Source organism: Camellia sinensis, chromosome 14 (genome assembly GCF_055761805.1).
Source record: "Camellia sinensis isolate YWXY chromosome 14, ASM5576180v1, whole genome shotgun sequence".
In the NCBI taxonomy this organism is placed as follows: domain Eukaryota; kingdom Viridiplantae; phylum Streptophyta; class Magnoliopsida; order Ericales; family Theaceae; genus Camellia; species Camellia sinensis.
In genome coordinates, this window is record NC_138974.1 from 33,909,849 (window position 1) to 33,931,244 (window position 21,396).

General features: G+C 40.2%; 1 pseudogene across 1 annotated transcript; it reads left to right on the forward strand.

Annotated features, from left to right (window-relative positions):
* The first annotated feature begins 4,763 nt into the window (after window positions 1–4,763).
* Window positions 4,764–20,116, forward strand: LOC145806894 (uncharacterized; annotated as a pseudogene). Its single transcript, XR_014350267.1, has 3 exons — window positions 4,764–4,872; window positions 19,624–19,727; window positions 19,828–20,116. The product of XR_014350267.1 is annotated as an uncharacterized LOC145806894 (transcript).
* The last annotated feature ends 1,280 nt before the right edge of the window (window positions 20,117–21,396 follow it).

The window sequence follows — 21,396 nt, forward strand, 5'->3', positions numbered from 1 at the left end:
TGAAAATTTGGAATTCTCATAATATCTCTCATTAAAAGTATTCTTTTGTAAAATATATAGATATATTGATAATTTCAATATTACTCTTACGATTCTTTAATACAAAAATTATGAGATAATTATGATAATTTTAAACTTGTATTTAAAACTTATAAATTATGAGATAGATTATTATAATTTTAAATTAAATTGTGTCAATTTTAAATTTAAATTAATAGATTATTTTTCATATTTAGTGATGGTTTAAATTTTAATTAGGTAATTTTTTTGTAAGCTGGTTAGATTTTTAACCTTACTGATTAAGCTAAACTATTTTTTCTTTGAATAATTTGATGGTTTAACCGTAATTTTAGCAGTTTTACATGTTACAATAATTTTTTCTTACTCATTAAGTTTTTTAATTTTTTTTTTAATTATTTCCTTTTCAAAAACCAATATGACAATTTTTTAAAATTCATATATTTTTATTCTAAAATACTTAAATATTATAACTATGTCATTTTTTTTAATAACAAAGTATAATTTTAATTATTATTTGTCAATACAACAATTTTAATCTATTTATACTATATGTTACAGTAAATGAATATTTGAAACAAAACCCTTAAATTTATATATAAAATTTTATTTACGAGAGACAAAATATTAAAAAAAATTAAATATAATTATAATATTTTTAATAAATAATATATTATTTTATCTCATGCATACCACGGGTGATATGCTAGTAAAAGTATGTATCAAAAAGTCCCCTGAATTTTTTTATAGACTATTAAGTTCCATTGAATTTGAAAAGGTACACCATAAGGTTATTTCAGGCGTTGTTTGGGAAGAGTAGATTGAGGCTATTATAGCCTCAAATGAAAATTTAGCCAAAAAGCCCACTGTTCAAAGCTTTTTTTTTTTTAAAAAAAAAAAAAAAAAATAGACTGCACTGCCGGCAGTGTAGGCACAGCCTACACTGTCAGCTACACAAATTGTTCCATTAATGAGTAAATTACGATTTTACCCCTTTACATCAATTTAAAAAAATATATTTTTAGGGACAAAATTGTCATTTTAACTTCAAACATCATTTCAACACATTTTTCAATACAACAACTCAAATAAAATTCATCATATCTTCCGAAACACAAAAACTAAAATAGCCTACTAAAATAGCCAAAAAGTCAAATAGCCTACTAAAATAGCCACTTCCCAAACGAGGCCTATATTTCTTGGAGATTTCAAATGTGGGTATGCTTCATTAGTATACTATTGTCTTATTAATTTTTTGTCAAATGTGTCCTTTTTAAAATGTGATAATAGGACATTTGTACACTATTATCTTATTAAATTTTTATCAAATGTATCATTCTTCTTCAAATGTGACAATGAGACATTTATTCACTATTGTCTTGTTAAACTTTTGTCAAACGTATCATTCCTAAAATATAATAATGAAGCATTTGTACACTATTGTCTTGTTAAAAATTGTTGAAAATTTTGTTTTTATAGGTTTATTTTGGGTCAACTTTAAACCTAAATTTGAGTAGGTCCCAAACGTCTTTTGGGATAGGTCCAAAGAGGTGACGAATTTCTTGCTGCATGGCAAGTCACACGGTGAAGACGTTTCGTCAAAACCATTTATGAGTGAATGGGAAGTTGACGTCGTTTTCGAGTTCGTGGAATTGGACATTTAAAAAATTAAATGTGGGTTTCTTTGTAAGGCTAGTCCCACATTGGAAACTTAAGAGAACTTATGTGTGTGTGTATAAGTTCTAGATGGCAGCACTTGGGTTGGGTCCCAAAAGGCACCTTGAGTTTGTAGAAGGGATGAGTTATGAACAAAGTGAACATTGGGTCAAACCACCACACACGTGCGCCGCTGCTGCTGGCCTGTCGGTTGTGGGTTGTGGGTTGTGGGTTGGTTCTAACATTAATTTTTTGGACAAAATTTTTTTGAATTTTTCTTAATTCTTATAAGAAATTATTTGAATTTCAAATTAATTCATTTTTTTTGTCCATAATTTGTGCCTCTTCCAAATAGATTAATCTGTCCAAACAGTTTTTGAAACTGTTTTGCAACTGACAGATTCTGTTATTTCCCAAAACAGATTTAAATCTGCCTACGCAGATTTGAACAAATTCAAACTGGGTTTCTATAGATCTGAGTTTGAATTGCACCTGGTCATTTGATTCCACAACAGATTAAAATTTCGAACAGATTTAAATTGGTTTTTTGGCAGGTTTAAAACTGCTAGAAATTGCTGCAGTTATACAGTTTCAAACTGCTGCAGATTTGTTAAAAAATTTGAACTGTATCTGTTCATTCAAATCTGTTCATGTTCAGTTCAAAACTAGATCTGTTCAGACAGATCTGTTGGTTACCATTTTGCCTATAAATACCAGCATATTTCAGCAGTTTGGGGGTTTGAAAATATCCAAGAAAAATTTATTTTGTTGCCTTCATTTTGCTTTCTTGCTTCATTATTCTTCATACTAGTTTTAGAATAAAATTCAGAAAGTATAGAATACAGGTTTGGTTCACTGTACAAATTGTTTGGAGTGCTATTATAATTTATGAAGATCATTGTATCTTCGGAGATAGACGTCTTTTATCCATAAGTACCGTAGCGGGGCGAATTTGTCTTAAGAATAGAGTTTAACACATTCGACTTGATCTTTTAATCATTTATTTGATTCGATAAATAATTTATTTTATTTGTTTGATTTGTTTCATTATTTAATTTAGACATACGATTGTTTTAATAAAAAATTTGTCAAATGTGACAATAAGATATCATTATTTTATACATGTATAAGAATATTATAAAACTAAATAATTCATAAGCCATGAATATATGATTTATTAGTTAATGTATCATTTTTAAAACTTGTTATAAAAATTAAAAAAAAAAAAGTAAAAACAAAAGAAACATATTTCGTTTCCCTTTTTGACAGAAATAGACCCGTTTAGCGTAGTATGGTGGGCTCATCATATAACTCATTTGATTTCTAAAATTTTATAAGGAAGGAAAAATTAATTTGATCGGTATTCGCATTATTTTATTATAGTAGTATTTATTTTGAAAAAATAAATTTAATATAAACGGATCCGATAAGTAGAGTCACACAACAAATTGGGTCGGGTCGGATGGTCCACTATGTCCGAAAATGAAAACCTGACTCCCCAAGGCATAAACCCTAGGGGTAGGGGTGAGCATGGTCCGGATTGGGGTAAAATTCAGACCAATCCGTTATTTACTGTTCCTGAAAAATTGGAACCAATCCAATCCGTTTAAATCCTGGAACCAATCCGAACCAATCCATTTAAATACGGATTGGATTGATTTAAGACCACGGATTCACATAATTAAATAACAAAAAAATATATATATAACACTTTAATTTCATAAAAATATAAACATAGTGCTATATTAGTTCCACAATAGCAACATGTCTTTCTATAATAGCGACATACTATTCTAGAATTTAAACAACCATAAGAAAATTAGTTTCACCATAAGTATTTAGACCATTACAAATTAAAATCAAAAACTAACAAACAAAAGTAATAAAAGAAGATATTATGCGGGTTTAGGTTTGAGTTTATGTTTTATATGGAATAAGAGAAGATACTATGGGGGAGGATGTATAATAAAAATATAGACTATTTGTATACGGTCCGGATTGGTTCCAATCCGGAACTGTGGGGTTCAATTCGAAACCAATCCGTGGACTACGAATTTTTAATTCTTCAATCCGGAACCGAACCATGGATTCAAAAAACCAATCCAAATCTATCGGATTAGACTGGACTGGATCGGATTACGGATTTCACGGATTCCTTACTCAGCCCTACCTGGGGGCAAAACAAGATATGATCGAGAGAGATCGACAGAAACCAGTCCAACGAACGACCAACTCTATCGTCGCATGTTTAGGTCTCCAATCTCTGGTATTGTCTTCTGATCGCAAGTTTCGCTTTCTTCCCCTTTAATTCCTCAGCAACCAAACCTTCATTCAGTGTTTTCAGGATTTGTTTGCTTTTATTTTCTCTTTCGTTTTTGGATATGAGCGGAGTACTGTTTGGTTGCTGAGAAAATGTAGAAAAATGTTTTAAGTCTTGGATTTTATGTCAGTAGACCCGGCACAATTGGACATTTAATTATTGCGGTTCACATTGATGTTCCGAAACTGAAATATTTTTCCTTTTATTTTAAAATTTTTTTTATCATTTAAAGTAAATTAGAGATTAGGCTGACAGTCAGTTCGCAATACAAATTGTTCTCTTGAATAAAGTTTTTTGTGTGTGATAATGATGGTGTATTAAGACGTTTTCAATTTACACTTGAATTCCTTTTATTGGTAAGTTATGTATTCTTCAGCTGTTCTAGCTTCTACCAATGTAAAGGGGAATTGATTTTATTTATTTATTTATTTTATGTTTCATGATATTTAGCAGCACAATCACACAATATCTTCATATGGGAGATTTGGATTATAACCCACCCAAGTCTTGATCTTTTATATAATTTTTCATTTAATACAAAACCTTGTCGCGCAATTGATGTTTAACTCTTACGTTTGTAGTATTTGCAAAAATTGGCTTCCATTGGAATTAGGCTTGCAATCTTGTGGTTGGTAGTGCTATTGATGTTACTTGGTGCTAAATTGACTTGTTCTTCTTAATTTTATTTAATTTTGACCATTTATTGGTTAAAAAAATAATTAGCCATGTCATGCTAATACTACCTGGTTTATCCTTGATTGCAGATTTAATTTGAAATGGGTTGGAAAGCAGCTCAGAAACTCATACACCACTGGAAGATTCTTGGAGGAGATAATGTAAGAAGAAGAGAGAAGATTGTTTTCCTCTTTGTACCACTGGTTTGTTTCCTTCCTTGTGCCTTGATTGATTGAGATCGATTTTCTCTGCGATGCAATATCTTATATGGAATAACTTATGTGTCTTAACTGATTAACATCAATTTTCTTTGAACTTTCAATTTATGTTTCTTCTTTGATTACCAGTGGTCTATTTCTGTCATTGTAATGAATTTTCTCTGGAATCTAAATTTTTCTGACCACAATTGTAACGCATTAAATTATATGTCCTGATTGATTTTCTCTAATATCTAAATTATGTTAGTTGTTTCATAATTTTCTCTGGCCTATAAAATTATTTCTCTTAGTATAAGGATGAAATAAAATTTTCTCTAATCAAGATGAGACTTCTCATCTAAAAATAAGAAGAGGAAGAATGGCCTACACCCTAAACGTTATACCGATGGTTGATAAATAATTTAACATTTGATATTTTTTATATATATGTTAATGTTTTTGTTTAGTTTTTTTTATTTATTTTTTTATTTTTTAATGTTTAGAGTAATAATTTCTTTTATATATACCACATTATAAAATAAAAATATAATAAGTGAGACTGTTCTACCTAGAGCCTTCCATTATGCGATGATGTCTTAGGTGAGTAGCGCTTTTTGCTTTATCATTAACCACTATTGGGTGGGATTGATCGGAAGGAAACTAGATTTTGCTGGAAGGACTCTTATCAAGAGGAGAAGGATTGAAGATGGGTATAAATTTGGGCCAGCCCGTCTCACTTGGGCCTGGGCTCGGGCCGGTCCATGTTGGGCATCGTGGGCTCCAGCCAAAAATCAAGCCGATCCACAAGCCAGAAAATTAGGCCTAGGTCCAGGAGGTATTTGGGCTTGGGCTTGGGCAGGGCTTGAACAATTTTATTTTATTTTTATATTTTTTTCACCAAAATTTTATTTTTTTCCACAAAAAATGACACTAGTCCTCGAGCGAGTTAGGCTTTCAGCTCGTTCTCGGCTTTCTCTACACGAGCTTCCAAGCTCTGAATGAGGCCGTGTTTCTGCTCTATCTCTCTTCGTGTGGCATGTAGACGCATGGCGATTTCATAGGAGGTGCATAGTCCCTTTACCACTCCATGGACGCCCTCCGGAAAAACTTCGTAATCGGGGAGACCGACCACTGATTGCTGGACTTCGGGCGGAAAAATCTATCAAGCAAACTCGATTGCCATATTTGGATCGTGGATAATCAAATCCGCTTCAGTCATCGGTTTATTCCCAAAGAAGACCGAAAAACTCAACGGGCGTGGTGTCTTGCTGGTTTCGTTTCGCGAACGGAGGGAGCTCCCTCGCTGCTGCCTCTCCTTCGTGGGTGACTTCTCTGCTCCACCCCTTCTTGGAGATCTACTTCGACGACGGGGGGAGTGATGTCTCTCATGCTCCTCCGACGTCTTGTTCCCCGTTCACGTAGGTTCGTCAAAGAAGCTACCTACTTCCAAAAACACCTCTGCTCCACCCTAGGAATACACTGTGTAAATTTCATTGGTGGCCGACAAAGGGCCTGTCGGCCACCAATGGTGGCCAGTCGGCTGCAATTTAAAACTCTTTTCAAAACTCATAACCAAACAAATTTTCCACATTCAAATCATAATTCCAAAATTTAAAAAATCAAAATACAACTCTATTATCAAATTATAATTCTAAAACTCTACCAAACGCTATCTTTATTTATTTTAGTTAATTTATTAAATAAAAAATATTGTCAATTGGATATTTGTAATTTTTCAAACTATATGAGACAATCTATATTTTAAACAAATCTCAAGAGTGTATTTATAATTTATTTAAAATTAATTAAATGTGAGCTCGTAATATTCTCTATTTAAATTGTTCAATTGTTTTGTTTCAAAACATTCATTTTTAATAAATTAAGATTTTAAAGATAAAAATTTAAGATAAAATCACTTTTTAGGGATAAAATATTTTCGTAAAGACAAAGTTAAGACTGGATTGTTAAGCGTGTTATTCGCTCTCAAAATCGCGTGATTGTTGAGGGGAAAAATTTGGTGAGTAGCACTTATGTTTAGTTTTGCACTTTCTTTGTTGTCAAGAATCTGTTTGACACTGTTGCTTTGTAGGTTTCCAGTTCATATGTAGAAATACTTGAAAAGACAAACACGTGCATGTTCTTGAAACATTAGGTCCTTCTTCTCAGTACTATAGTGACTGAGAAGGTAATTTATATGGAAATTGGGCCGAGCTACATAAATGGGCCGTTGTGGGCCTCAGTGCGAAGGGCTGAGTAAAAAAGCCGTTAAAGTTACTCCGATCCCAAAGAGGTTAGCCCGGTCACCATACTAAATCTTATATCGGTTAAGGCGCAGTATGGTTAGTTCGGTCTAAAAGCCTTGCTAGAAGTTAGATCGGTTTAGACTTAACACTGTTGACACAAGAGGAACTGGGGTAAGAACACTGAAGGTAGAACTGAACTAACGATAGTTCGGTCTACTCTGTGGCTCGGCGTGATCATGATTACTTCGGTCATATTGGAGTTCGGCCATGGTAAAAACCATCTTACTTGGTTTAAGCAGTGAGGGGGGTGTTGAAGGATAAACATTATCTTTCAAGAGTATGAATCCTAGGAGGACTCTACATGGAGGAGTAAGAGTCCTACTTGGATTGTGCCACACGGAACCTATAAAAACTCACAAACATCACCTATGGAGAGGTAACACAACTTTGATTCTCGAATTCACAGAGCTTCTTGTCTACTTGTCTGTTTTTCTGACTTAGGCATCGGAGGGGTTTCCGGCACACACCTGCCGGCTAGCTCACGCTTGTGTTTTTAGGGAGTAAAGTGACGTCGTACGGAGGAGCGCAGACTTGATCAACAGGATTATACGAGAAGGTTTATTTCTTTCCCGTACAATTGGCACCGTCTATGGGAATTCAGACAAGAACAAAACCTCTTGATCAAGCTTTACCTCTTTAGGAACAATGGCACACAATGAAGATTTACCACAGTCCGCCATCGACGGGCAAACACCAGATGGGGGTGCAAGGCGTGAAGGACTACCTTCTATCCCTCCCATGGCAGACTTGGAGCCCCAACGACATAACCCCAGGAGGGATACTAGGGGGAGACGGACTAACAGCCCCCGTCACTCTCATTCACAAAGTCCTGACAGGCAAAGGCGGAGGATTGATCCTCAAGTTCTGGAGGACCGCGTGAAGGAGCAAGATGAATTAATAAGGAAGATGACGGCGGACATGGAGGCCTTGAAGCGCCAGATGAAGGGAAAAGGAGTGGCGACAAGAGAGGGGCGCAAAAACAAGACGCCCCCTCGCCGCTCAGAAGACCGTGGAAGGCATTCCACACCATCACAAGCAGAGAGTAGAAGCCTCAGGATAGGCGATACTCAGTCTAGAACCTCCAGAACTCATTACTCCAGGTCTGAGAGAACGAGATCATTGAGGTCTTATACAGAGGGAAGTACCTACCGACCCTCACACTCGCACCAAACATCATCCAAACAGACGGAGTTGCCAAGATCATCTGATTTGCGGATCATGCTGGAAGAAAAGGCACTATGGAAGGAGGACACCAGGGCGCGCGACCCTCGCAGAATTTCTGCCCTTCAACGATTGGCTCCTCGATCGCATGGAAGCGTCGAGGTTGGAATGCCATTACCACGCCCTGCCTACGAACCGACGGACAAAGCATTAGCAAGGCTGCAGACCTCGCCGTTTGTTCCGGCAATTGAAAACGCGTCCCTACCTACAGGCTTCCTTCAGCCCAAATTCACTACGTACGAGGGGAAAACGGACCCTTACATTCACCTAAGCCACTTCCGCCAGGTTATGGCAGTATATCGGCAAAACGAGGCTCTAATGTGCATCCTCTTCCCGTCAAGCCTTGGCGATCTAGGCTTGACTTGGTTTGAAAAACCTCCAGAAGGCAGCATAGCCTCCTGGGCGCAATTGGCGGAGGCATTTGTCACAAGGTTCAGAACAAACAACAAAACCCCGGTGGAGATTAACCAGCTACTCTCCATCGACATGGGCGAAAAAGAGACATTAAGGTCCTACAATAGTCGCTACTGGGAGACATTTAACCAGATTAGGGATTGTCCCACCAATCTCGCCATTGCACAATACAAGAGAGGCCTTCCGGTCGGGAACAGACTAAGGGACTCAATCACCATGACACCACTCCTCACCATGGAAGCCTTGATGGAAAGAGTGCATCAGCACATCAGGGTAGAAGAAGATGGCGCACGTGCCAAAACAAAATCTAGCACAACCTCAGTACCAGAGAAGAAAGCCTCAGCAAAAGTCAACGCGGTAGACCGTCCAAGCAAAAACGGACGAGGCAGACGAGACAACGAAGAAGACCAGGATAAAAGATGGTTGAGAGTCCGCACTGCCATAACCACGGTCTTCAAGAAACCGATCTACCGAATTCTAAGTGAAATACGGGATGAGCCTTTCGTCAGATGGCCAGCTAAGCTTGGGGAAGCTCAGAAGGACTATGACGAAAGATCACGGTGCACCTTCCACAAAGAAAAGGGGCACCGCACTGAAAATTGCATGCCATTGAGACAGCACCTGGAGGAGTTAGTGGCAGCAGGTCACCTAGATAAATACATTGAAGGAGGGGCCCAACCAGCCCCCCAGGACCATAACAACCCCAACGGAATGCCAATCGACGCCCTACCTCAAGGCGTTATCAATGTGATACATGGAGTTAAAAGAGGTACAAAGTGCCCAACCTACCATCAAGAAGGGGAAGACAGAGGCCACGAACGTCATGTCTTTTTCGGATAAGGACTTGGCAAGGATATATTGCCCTCACAATGATGCCTTGGTTGTCACTCTCCGAGTCAAGGATTTTGACGTCAAGCGGATTTTGATAGACCAAGGCAGTTCATGTGAAATAATGTACTACAACACCTTTAAACAGTTGAAGTTACAAGATAAGGACTTGGCACCTGCCGTATCTCCCCTGATTGGATTCAACTCCATGCCAGAATGGCCCGTTGGCAAAATAATCCTCCCAGTCAAGGCAGGAAGCGTGACGAAACAAGTGGAGTTCTGGGTATTAAGGTCCCCTCCACTTATAACATCATCTTGGGCAGAACATGGCTGCATGCCATACGATCGGTGGCGTCATCCTACCACCAAGTAATGCGGTTCCCCAACGATACCGGTGTAATTGAAGAGGTCTATGGAGATCAGATTATGTCCAAGCAATGCTTTATCACGGTGAATGGCAACCGCGTTGCCAAAGGATACGTTCATTCGGTGGAAGAACCTGAGAGCAATGAACTGTTCGCAGATGTCGGCAAAGCAGCTAATCAGAAAGCTGTGGAAGACTTGGTAGAGGTAAGAATAGATGAAAAGAACCCGAATAAGTTCTTTTTGCTTGGTTCATCGTTGTCCAGCACTGAGAGATTAGAGGTCTTGGAATTTTTAATCGAAGTGTTTGCCTGGACACCATACGACATGCCAGGCATTGATCCCAACTTCATCTGTCACCAACTCAATGTCCACCCATCCGCCAGATCAATCATTCAACGCACCCGTAGATCGGCACTCCACCATGCCGAAATAGTAGTGGAAGAAGTAGGAAACCTGCTGGAGGCAAGAGCAATCAGAGAGGTGCACTACCCAAGATGGATCTCCAACACAGTCGTGGTGCCAAAGAAGAATGGCAAGTGGCGTGTCTGTGTCGACTACAAAACAATCAACAAGGCATGTCCGAAAGACAGCTTTCCTCTACCACGGATAGATCAACTGGTCGACCTAACGGCGGGACATAACCGACTTAGCTTTCTGGATGCATACAGAGGCTACCATCAAATCGCCATGCATGAACCAGACCAGGAGGTCACATCCTTTACAACTCCAAGAGGACTATACGGTTACAAGGTCATGCCCTTTGGCCTAAAGAACGCAAGGGCAACATTCCAACGGATGACCACCAAGATGTTTGAACCATTGTTAGGCAGAACAATGGAGGCTTACATCGACGACATGGTGGTCAAGAGCAAGGATGAGAATGACCATCTCAAGGACCTAGGCAAGATGTTTGAGATCCTAAAGAAGCACAAGTTGCGCCTCAATTCATCCAAGTGTGCATTCGGAGTAGGATCTGGCAAATTCCTAGGCTTCCTTGTGACCAACCGGGATATAGAAGCAGACCCCTCCCAGATCAAAGCAATCCAGGATTTGGAGAGACCAAACTCAGTAAAAGAAATGCAGCATCTCACCGGCATGGCAGCTGCGCTCAATCGGTTCATAAGCCGGTCATCAGACAGACTACGACCATTCTTCCATGCACTAAAAGCCAAGTTCGAATGGGACGAAGAATGCGACCAAGCTCTGGAAAGCTTGAAAGAATACATGTCTTCTCCACCATTACTGGTCACCCCAATACCTGGAGAAGAACTCTTCCTGTACCTGGCAGTCTCTCAGCACGCAATTAGCGCAGTGTTGGTCTGTACGGAAGGAATTCAACATCTGCCCATCTATTATGTCAGCAAGACATTGCTGGGAGCCGAAACAAGGTATTTGCCACTGGAAAAACTGGCATTGGCCTTGATGATGGCCTCAAGGAAGTTATCGCACTACTTTCACGCCCACACCATAGTTGTCCTCACAGCTTTCCCATTAAAAGCTCTGTTTGAGAGGGCAAACTTTTCTGGGCGAATCTTGAAATGGGCAGTTAAGTTGGGACAATTCGATATCAAGTTCCAACCTAGGACCGCGATAAAGGCCCAAGCTTTGGCAGACTTCGTCGCAGAATTCACCCCAGGAAGTCATCATATCTACCCAGTCGACCTGACTGATACAACCAAACCAGGAATAGAAATTGACGCCGGAATAGCGCAACCCCTGGTACAGGATATTCAGTCAGACCCCATGGCAGACCAGAGTAAAGACAGCAAGGAAGAAGCAAACCATGCTACACCAAGCCAAGACTCACCAACAAATAAAGACTTGGTACAATCAGATAGCGAGGGGCAGACAGCAAGCACGGACCTTGAAGAAAACACCAGTAACATTCTTGACCCCACAACATCATCTGACCCCTCCACTTGCTGGAAGTTGTTCATTGGTGAGATGTGGAAGCTCTTTGTGGATGGAGCATCCAACCGGCATGGTGTAGGACTTGGCATAGTCCTCATCTCACCAGACGGCCTGGTTGTGGAGCAAGCAATCAACCTTGGCTTCCCAGCATCAAACAACGAAGCGGAGTATGAAGCACTTCTTGCAGGACTCAAATTAGCGTTCTATATGAAGGCCACCGAATTAATGGTCTACAGTGACTCACAGCTGGTAGTAAACCAAATTTCTGGCGACTATGAAGCAAAGGATGACAAGATGGCCAAGTACCAAGAATTGGTCAGAACAGAGATCAAGAAATTTGAAGTAGTAAGGATAGAACAGAATGGCAGGGAGAAAAACAACAGAGCAGACGAACTAGCAGGCTTTGCGTCAATGGCAGATACATCTATCCCTCACCCACTACTAATTGACTACCTACCAAGGCCAAGCATTGAAGACCCCGAAGTAGAAGAGGTATGTTGCGCCGAATTAGGCCCCTCATGGATGGATCCCATTATACTATTCTTAAAAGACGGCATCTTACCAGAAGACAAGAAAGAAGCCAACAAAATTAGAGCAAATTCGCAGCGATTTTGGCTCTCCCCATCTATGGCATTGTACAAAAAGTCATTCTCAGGACCTTACCTAAAGTGTGTCCACCCCAGTAAAGTAGAAGCGTTCTTGTTCGAAATACATGAAGGGGTATGCGGAAGTCACCAAGGAGGAAGATCGTTAGCTTACAGAGCCATTTCGCAAGGATACTGGTGGCCATACATGCAAGCTGACTCAGAGAAGTATGTGAAGAAGTGCGAAAAATATCAGAAGTTCGCACATTAAATACATCAACCGGCCAGAGAACTCCTACCACTAACCAGCCCATGGCCCTTTGCAATGTGGAGCTTGGACATAGTAGGACCACTTCCAACAGCGCCCGGAAGCAGGAAGTTCTTTCTCGCAGCAACAGACTACTTCACAAAGTGGGTGGAGGCAGAAGCATTGGCATCAATCAAGGAAAAAGATGTGAAGAAGTTCGTCTGGCAGAATATCATTACTCGATTCGGCATACCTAAAGCTCTAATATCAGACAACGGCACCCAGTTTGATGGCAGAATCTTTAGAGGCTTTTGTGAAGAATACAAGATAGAATTCTACAATTCCACACCAGCATATCCTCAAGAAAATGGCCAAGCAGAAGCATCAAACAAGGTTGTCTTGGATGGACTGAAGAAAAGGTTAGAGAAGGCAAAAGGCAAGTGGGCGGAGGAACTTCCTCATGTTTTATGGGCTTACCGCACCACACCTCGACGATCAACAGGAGAAACACTATTCTCCTTAGCCTACGGCATGGAAGCAGTAAACCCACTGGAAGTTGGCCTCCCCACAATTAGAAGTGAAAATTTTGATCCAGACTTAAATGGAGAAGCCATAGCATTGGAGCTCGACCTTGCCGAAGAAAGAAGAGAAAGAGCACTAGTCCACATTGCCTCATATCAACAAGAGTTATCTAGAAAATACAACAAAACAGTGCATCCAAGGAAATTCAAGATCGGAGATTGGGTGCTGCGCAAAGTGATGGGAAACACCCTGGTGCTAGGAGATGGCAAGCTAGGGCCTAATTGGGAAGGTCCTTACAAAGTGGTTGGGTTAGCAGGCAAAGGGGCATACCACCTAGAAGACAAGGACGGCAAAGCAATCCCTAGGCCATGGAACACCGCCAATCTCAAGTTATTTTATTTTTAGCTTTCCTCTTTCAAACATGTGTAATTTTTTCTTTCCTCAATAAAACAAGTCGATTCTTTTCAGCATAGTTGTTTTCTGTAAAAGTTAGTTTTAGTGAAGTTAGGAACATTGCAAACATTTTATTCTAAGTTGGCTGAAAAAACCAACTTAGAGGTTGGCTGGATTAAACCAACACCCCTCCTAAGCCTAGGATAAGGATCCAGGCTGCAGGACGTTTGGTCGGAATAACCAAACACTTCACTTTAGGATTGGCTGGAAAAACCAATCTAAAGGTTGGCTGGATTAAACCAACACCTTTCCTAAGCCCAGGATAAGGATCCAGGCTGCAGGACGTTTGGTCGGAATAACCAAACACTTTACTTTAGGTTGGCTGGAAAAACCAATCTAAAGGTTGGCTGGAAAAACCAACACCCTTCCTAAGCCCAGGATAAGGATCCAGGCTGCAGGATGTTTGGTCGGAATAACCAAACACTTTACTTTAGGTTGGCTGGAAAAACTAATCTAGAGGTTGGCTGGATCAAACCAACTCTAAGTACTCTTTAGCCAAAGTAAGGACATCGGCTAAAGAGTGGTTGGCTAGATTAAACCAACTCTTGGTACTCTTTAGCTGAAATAAGGACATCGGCTAAAAGAGTGGTTAGCTGGATTAAACCAACTCTAAGTACTCTTTAGCCGAAGTAAGGACATCGGCTAAAGAGTGGTTGGCTGGATTAAACCAACTCTTGGTACTCTTTAGCCGAAGTAAGGACATCGACTAAAGAGTGGTTGGCTGGATTAAACCAACTCTTGGTACTCTTTAGCCGAAGTGAGGACATCGGCTAAAGAGTGGTTGGCTGGATTAAACCAACTCTAAGTACTCTTTAGCCGAAGTAAGGACATCGGCTAAGAGTGGTTGGCTGGATTAAACCAACTCTTGGTACTCTTTAGCCGAAGTGAGGACATCGGCTAAAGAGTGGTTGGCTGGATCAAACCAACTCTAAGTACTCTTTAGCCGAAGTAAGGACATTGGCTAAAGAGTGGTTGGCTGGATTAAACCAACTCTTGGTACTCTTTAGCCGAAATAAGGACATTGGCTAAAAGAGTAGTTGGCTGGATTAAACCAACTCTAAGTACTCTTTAGCCGAAGTAAGGACATCGACTAAAGAGTGGTTGGCTGGATTAAACCAACTCTTGGTACTCTTTATCCGAAGTGAGGACATCGGCTAAAGAGTGGTTGGCTGGATTAAACCAACTCTAAGTACTTTTTAGCCGAAGTAAGAACATCGGCTAAAGAGTGGTTGGCTGGACTAAACTAACTCTTGGTACTCTTTAGCCGAAGTGAGGACATCGGCTAAAGAGTGGTTGGCTGAATTAAACCAACTCTTAGTACTCTTTAACCGAAGTAAGGACATCGGCTAAAAGAGTGGTTGGCTAGTAAGCTCAGCCAGATTGCTCAACTAAGACTAGAATATTGTATCTCGATCGAAAAATACTGTGTTTCGTTCAAGTTGCAGTTAGAAAGCAAGCACAAATAGGAAAGCAAACCGAGATAACAGTTGGAACAAAAGAGTTTATTGAAAAACTCATTACAAGTGCAAGCATACAGATCAAACCGAAATAAAAGTTAAACAAAAAAACACTTCATTGATCAAATTCAAAACAAGTACAAAGGGGGGGCCATAGCCCGGTTACAAGAGCAAAAAGCAACAAGAAAAGAAAGTACAGAATCAATTAAAAAGGTCTTCAAGATCGGCTTCAATATCGACTTGAACACCGGTTGCAGATGGAAGATCAGTCTCAGTAGCAACTGGCAGAACAGTGTCAGTCGGCGGCTCAACAATTAGGTCTTCAACCGTTGGCTCCAACCGAGCTGATTGATCGTTGCCTTGCTCGTTGACTACCGAAGTAACAGTTGGCTCATTTTCTTCATCTTCATTATCTGAACCCTGCAAAAATTGTTGTTGGACAGAAGCAGCATACTCCGCTAGTGAGGCCGGAATGAAATACTGAGGAGCATTGTAGACCTCGATTTCGGGCCCACAGTCGAGCTGCTCCACAGCACTTCTCCCGCCACACTTAAAAAATAAGTCCTTCGCTCCCTCACATTGTGGAATGTAGAGGCCCTCCGCCTCCTTGAAACCTTCGACGTTGGCACCATCCACTTTCTTCTTCAGTTCAGCGATTTCGGTGTCCTTTTTCCCTTCGAGCTTGACTAGCTCACGAAGGTACTTGTCTTTCATCACGGTCAACGCCTTCTGTTTGTCAGCTTCAGCTGAGGTAACTAGTCCGGTTAAACGAGCTACCTCAGCCACTAGCTCGGTCATTTTTTGTTGTGATTCCTTCAGTTCGGTTGTTCTTTCTTCCACCTCTGCCATGGCCTGCCTAGCCATTTTCCTGAGCTCCAATACCTTTTGATGGGCAATTTGGCTCTTCTAAAGAGACTGAAATGAATGGAAAGAAATGAAATGACAAAACCGAACTGAAAGTTTCAAAAATTTGAGAGACAAGAGGGGCATCTTACCAGGATCATGGATTTGGTGGCCGATCAGATGGCCCTTAGCTCGGTCAGGTTCTGGTGGTGTTCCATGTCTGCTGGAAGGCAAACACTCTTGGTAAGGTTGAATGCCATCGAGTGATCCTTCTCAACAACCACCGAATCGGTATCTTGGATATCTCGGATCTGAAATTTCAGCTTTGGTGCCCACTTGGAAGAGCCAGCCCGGTCAGAAGGCTCCGGTTGTGAAATCGGTGGGTGGCTCGGTGGAGGGGTGGTTTCGTCCTCATCCGCTAGACGCTGCTCGGTTGGGGTAGACCGGGCGCGCTTGGATGGGCGTGATGAAGAAGGCTGTTGAGAAGGAAAGGCCACAACGGCCTGTTACGTTTGGCTTGGTGGCGGTACTTCGGGTCTGTTGGTTTCGGTCAAGAGGGCCCTGACTCTGTTTCTCTTGGCCATTTCTTGTTCGGCTGTGAGAGGGACCAGGATAATTTGGGGCAAAGTTGGGTCCAATTCTGGGGCATCCTCAAGCAGAAAGTCTGTTACTCTGGCTTTTCGGCGACCGCTGTAACGGTATGTTGGCTCAAAATTAAGAAGTTTGGCCCAACTTCTTTCTGGAAAACGTAGTGCGGCGCGAAGTGTGTTCAGGTTGGGGTAACTGTACAAGGATTGAAGATGGGCTGAATCTGCATAAAGAAGACAAACTGTAAATTCAGTTCAGGAGCAGGTAACCGAAATAAAACAAAGCATGCCAACAAACCGAAGTAATTATACCTGGTTCGCCTTTATTCCAGTTTATACTTCGGCCGGGGATCTGGGCTTGGTGGTCTTCAAAATTCCAGATACCCAGAAAAAATCGTCATCGTTTAAGTCTTTATCCGGCGTATCTTTTATTATTTTTTCTCTGCGACGGCGTATCCTAAGGTAGTAGACCCAGCCGTCATCTTTGGAGCCAATGGAGTATTGGTGGAATATTTCAGCTAGACTGAGGTTAAGACCGGTTCAGCGGTTTAGTTCGACTATTCCCATTATTATACGGTAAGAATTGGTGGAAAGCTGAGTTGGGCATATTCTGGTTTGTCTTAGGAATTCACAAATCAAGGGTTGAATGGGGAATCTTAGTCCGGTTTCTATTATTGATAGGAGGGTGAAAGGTACATAGCCCTCTTTTCCCCATGGAACGATATCTTGTTCAGCCAGGATAAGTTGGACGTCGTCAGGGATGTTGTAATCCCTTCGGAATTCCGCCAGGCCACCAGGGGTTTCTACCAAAAACCTATACTTCCCCATTTATTTTTTAAGTTATAGATAAATTACTTCGGTCGCAAAATTGTGCTCAGTAGCTCGGTTGAGCGCGTAGTGGAGTGCCTAGCAACCTAAGTTTGCAAAGTGGAAAACAAAGGGGTTAAGCACAGATCATTGGACCGTGCTACAAAATAAAAGCAAGAATAGGAGTCCTACTTCGGCTATGTGGGTGCTACAGGTTCTGTCTCGGTTTCAACAAGATGCTTGATAGCTTGGATTGAGCAGGGGGTTCGATAGCTCGGTCTTGGCGAGCGATTCGTTATCTCGGTTAAAGAGAAGGCTCTGTTAGACCAGTTGAGCCTCTAGGGGCAGCTTTCTGAGTTCGGTCTAGAAACTTAGAAATCTGGCTTAGCCCCAAAGACCTAGCTCGGTCGAAAATTAAGGTTTCCCAGTATGCTAAGTGCAGACTTAGTTCGGTTGGATACCTCGGCTAAGGTCTATCAAGAAGTGGTTTGACTTATTGAAACTACTGGTACCAACATGAGAGTGCTAGTTTGGTTAAGTAGTCTGATAGAATGACATCGACTACAAACTACTTTTTAGTTCGGTTATATGGTAATTGTGGATCAAACTAAGTGTTCTGCAGACAGCTTCATGAAGTTCATGGGGTTCTTATGAAGTTTTTCCCAGAAAACGCAAGGTAGAGCAAGAAAATATGTTTTGCAAAAACAGAAACAGTATGCCAAGAGTGAAAGAAAGCAAATGCAAAGACCACAAAAGCAAAACAGGTTTGAAAAACTTACCAGGTGACGAGAAGGAAATGGAAGTAGAAAATAGCAGCGAGCACGAGCCTCACAGTTGCAAAGGATGAAGAACAATGAAGGCAAAAGGAGAGAAGAAAGAGTGAATGGTGTAAGTGATTCAGAAATAAAGGGTTGTTTTGTGGAAAGAGAAGGGGCAAAAGGTGGAAACTGTTCAAAATTATGCAGAGTACGAGAGTGGCGTGACAGCTACAATAGGCCAATAAGGGCGTGCCACGTGTCATGGGAAGGAGAAACGATTAGTTGCTGTGATTGAAGAGACGTTTTGACCGGACAAGCAGAGCCCGGTGTGGAATGAGCTCGGCTGGATAGGCTAAAAGATTTTAGCTCGACTGGAAAAGCTAAAGGGCTTGGGCTCGGTTGGAAAAGCTAAAGGGTTTTAAGCTCAGCTAAAAAGGCTTAAAAACCTTAGCCCGGCTGGTTAAACAAGTAATCCCTATCATGCTATGCTGATGGAATTAAGGGGCAATTTAGAGGGCAATTTATATGGAAATTGGGTCGAGCTACGTAAATGGGCCGTTGTGGGCCTCAATGCGAAGGGCTGAGTAAAAAAGCCGTTAAAGTTACTCCGGTCCCAAAGAGGTTAGCCCGGTCACCATACTAAATCTTATATCGGTTAAGGCGCAGTATGGTTAGTTCGGTCTAAAAGCCTTGCTAGAAGTTACATCAGTTTAGACTTAACACTGTTGACACAAGAGGAACTGGGGTAAGAACATTGAAGGTAGAACCGAACAAACGATAGTTCGGTCTACTCTGTGGCTCGGCGTGATCATGATTACTTCGGTCATATTGGAGTTCGGCCATGGTAAAAACCATCTCACTTGGTTTAAGCAGTGAGGGGGGTGTTGAAGGATAAGCATTATCTTTCAGGAGTATGAATCCTAGGAGGACTCTACATAGAGGAGTAAGAGTCCTACTTAGATTGTGCCACACGGAACCTATAAAAACTCACAAACATCACCTATGGAGAGGTAACACAACTTTGATTCTCGAATTCACAGAACTTCTTGTCTACTTGTCTGTTTTTCTGACTTAAGCATCGGAGAGGTTTCCGACACACACCCGCCGACTAGCTCACGCTTGTGTTTTCAGGGAGTAAAGTGACGTCGTACGGAGGAGCGCAGACTTGATCAACAGGATTATACGAGAAGGTTTATTTCTTTCCCTTACAGTGACAAAAAGCAGTCTTAAAAACCTTCATATGAAAAGCTCCCATGCCCATGCTCGGAAATTAACCCAAAATCTTTTCCATTACTTGGGCTTGTACAAATGTAAAAGATTTCTTCTTATTTCTTTTTGACCAGGCTCCTTTGAACTGCAATGAATTTTTAGCATTCTGTTAAACTGTTTACATGTATATGACGGAAGGATTGCTGCATTATGTTTTCCTATAGTCAATATTATACAATTTTTGCAGGTAAAGAAACATATCAAGCAAGGGCAAGGGCATGAAGGTGGGATTTTTACAGTCGAAGCCCCCCTTCATGTCTCAAATGTTCAGGTTCTTGACCCAGTTACAGGGTATGGTTGTATACCAGATTTTAAATGCATAATCATAGTTGTTTTGATCTTTGCTTTCAGTTGTTCTATCAATGAATGGTGATTTATGCTAACTATGCAGGAGACCTTGTAAGGTTGGAATCAGATATCTAGAAGATGGTGCCAAAGCACGAGTTTCCCGAGGAATAGGAACATCAGGGTCTATAATTCCTCGCCCTGAGATCCTAAAGATAAAGACCACACCTAGACCTACGGTTGGTATTGGCCTGTCTTAAAACCTATATATATGTTATGTGCTTGTTTGCATGTGCATGTGTGCATAATTTTTAGTTCATGTGTATTGGTTTTTTTTTTCCTGTAACTATATGATAATAGCCAATTTTATGCAGCACTTAAAAGTTGTTGCTCTATATGCTATAGCTGAAATTTCATTTAGTAATTCACAGGAAAATGCAGAAGTATTTTTTATATGTGAGTTATAGGCCGAAGATGTGAGGGCTAACCTCTTTTGTTTCCTCTCATTATAACATCTGGCATGCACATAGTAACAAGAACTAAAGGCAAAACTTGTCCTAAATGGATATCTTGATACCACGGACATGTTTGTTTTTATAAGCTGTTATTTCTGTTTGTGTATTTTTCCTTTCAATACCGTCCTTTTTGATGACCTCACATGATTTGGGATCTAAATGTGGGATCCATCCCTTGTGAGACATCTATGTCTCATTTTGTATTTGGCCTTTGTGTTTCTAACATTATTGTTAATGAAACAATAAGTTTATGTGCACAAAAGTAGCACACAAATATCTCACAAGGGATAGGGTCCACATGATTTGAGATCCAAATGTGAGACCTACCTCTTGTAAGACATCTATATCTCATTCTGTGTATAGATTTAAATTTATTGTTTTATTAACAATAATGCTAGGAACACAGAGCCCGAACACAGAATCGGACACAAATGTATAAAAAGTGAGTTGCTTCCAAAGCTGTGAAAAAGTTGGATAGAGGATCTGTGGGTCCATGAATATGCATGGGCTTATGAGAAAAGCACTTGAGCATAAGTGCTTCTTATGTCAAACAATGATTTTAAATCAAAATCTAAACTGAAATCAACTGACCTTTTTTTCATAAGCCCGGTATAGCATTTTCAACTGAATATTTGAATTGATTTTGGCTTATAAATGTTCTCTTTTTTTTTTGAAAATTTATGTTCCAGGTGTATATGCTCTTGATAACTTCTTCTTTTTCTTTTTTTTTTTCTTCAGGCAAATTTGAAGATCACAAGTATGATAAAATACATGGCTATGATTATCGGACATAGAGACTCATAAAATGAGTAATTTATGTCATTTTAATAGATCACATTCACATTCTTAAACTACACCAGTCTAATTTTTTTATTAGATTATAAACATGTCAAGTCCCTAATAAAATTTAAGAAATGAATAATATTAGAGACTCAAAAAGTTTTATTAAATTTTCTATCAAATATCTCGCATGAATGCGAGACCTACATAGTGAATCCTCCACTCATATAAAACATTTAATATAAATTTTTTAAAATTTCTAACATTTTTCTTAAGAAAATAAAACCAAAAAAGCATTGTAAAGTGATTGAATGAGATTGTAATTAGTCCATTACAAATCCACATCACCAACATTTATTTAGTCTATTACAAATTCCCAT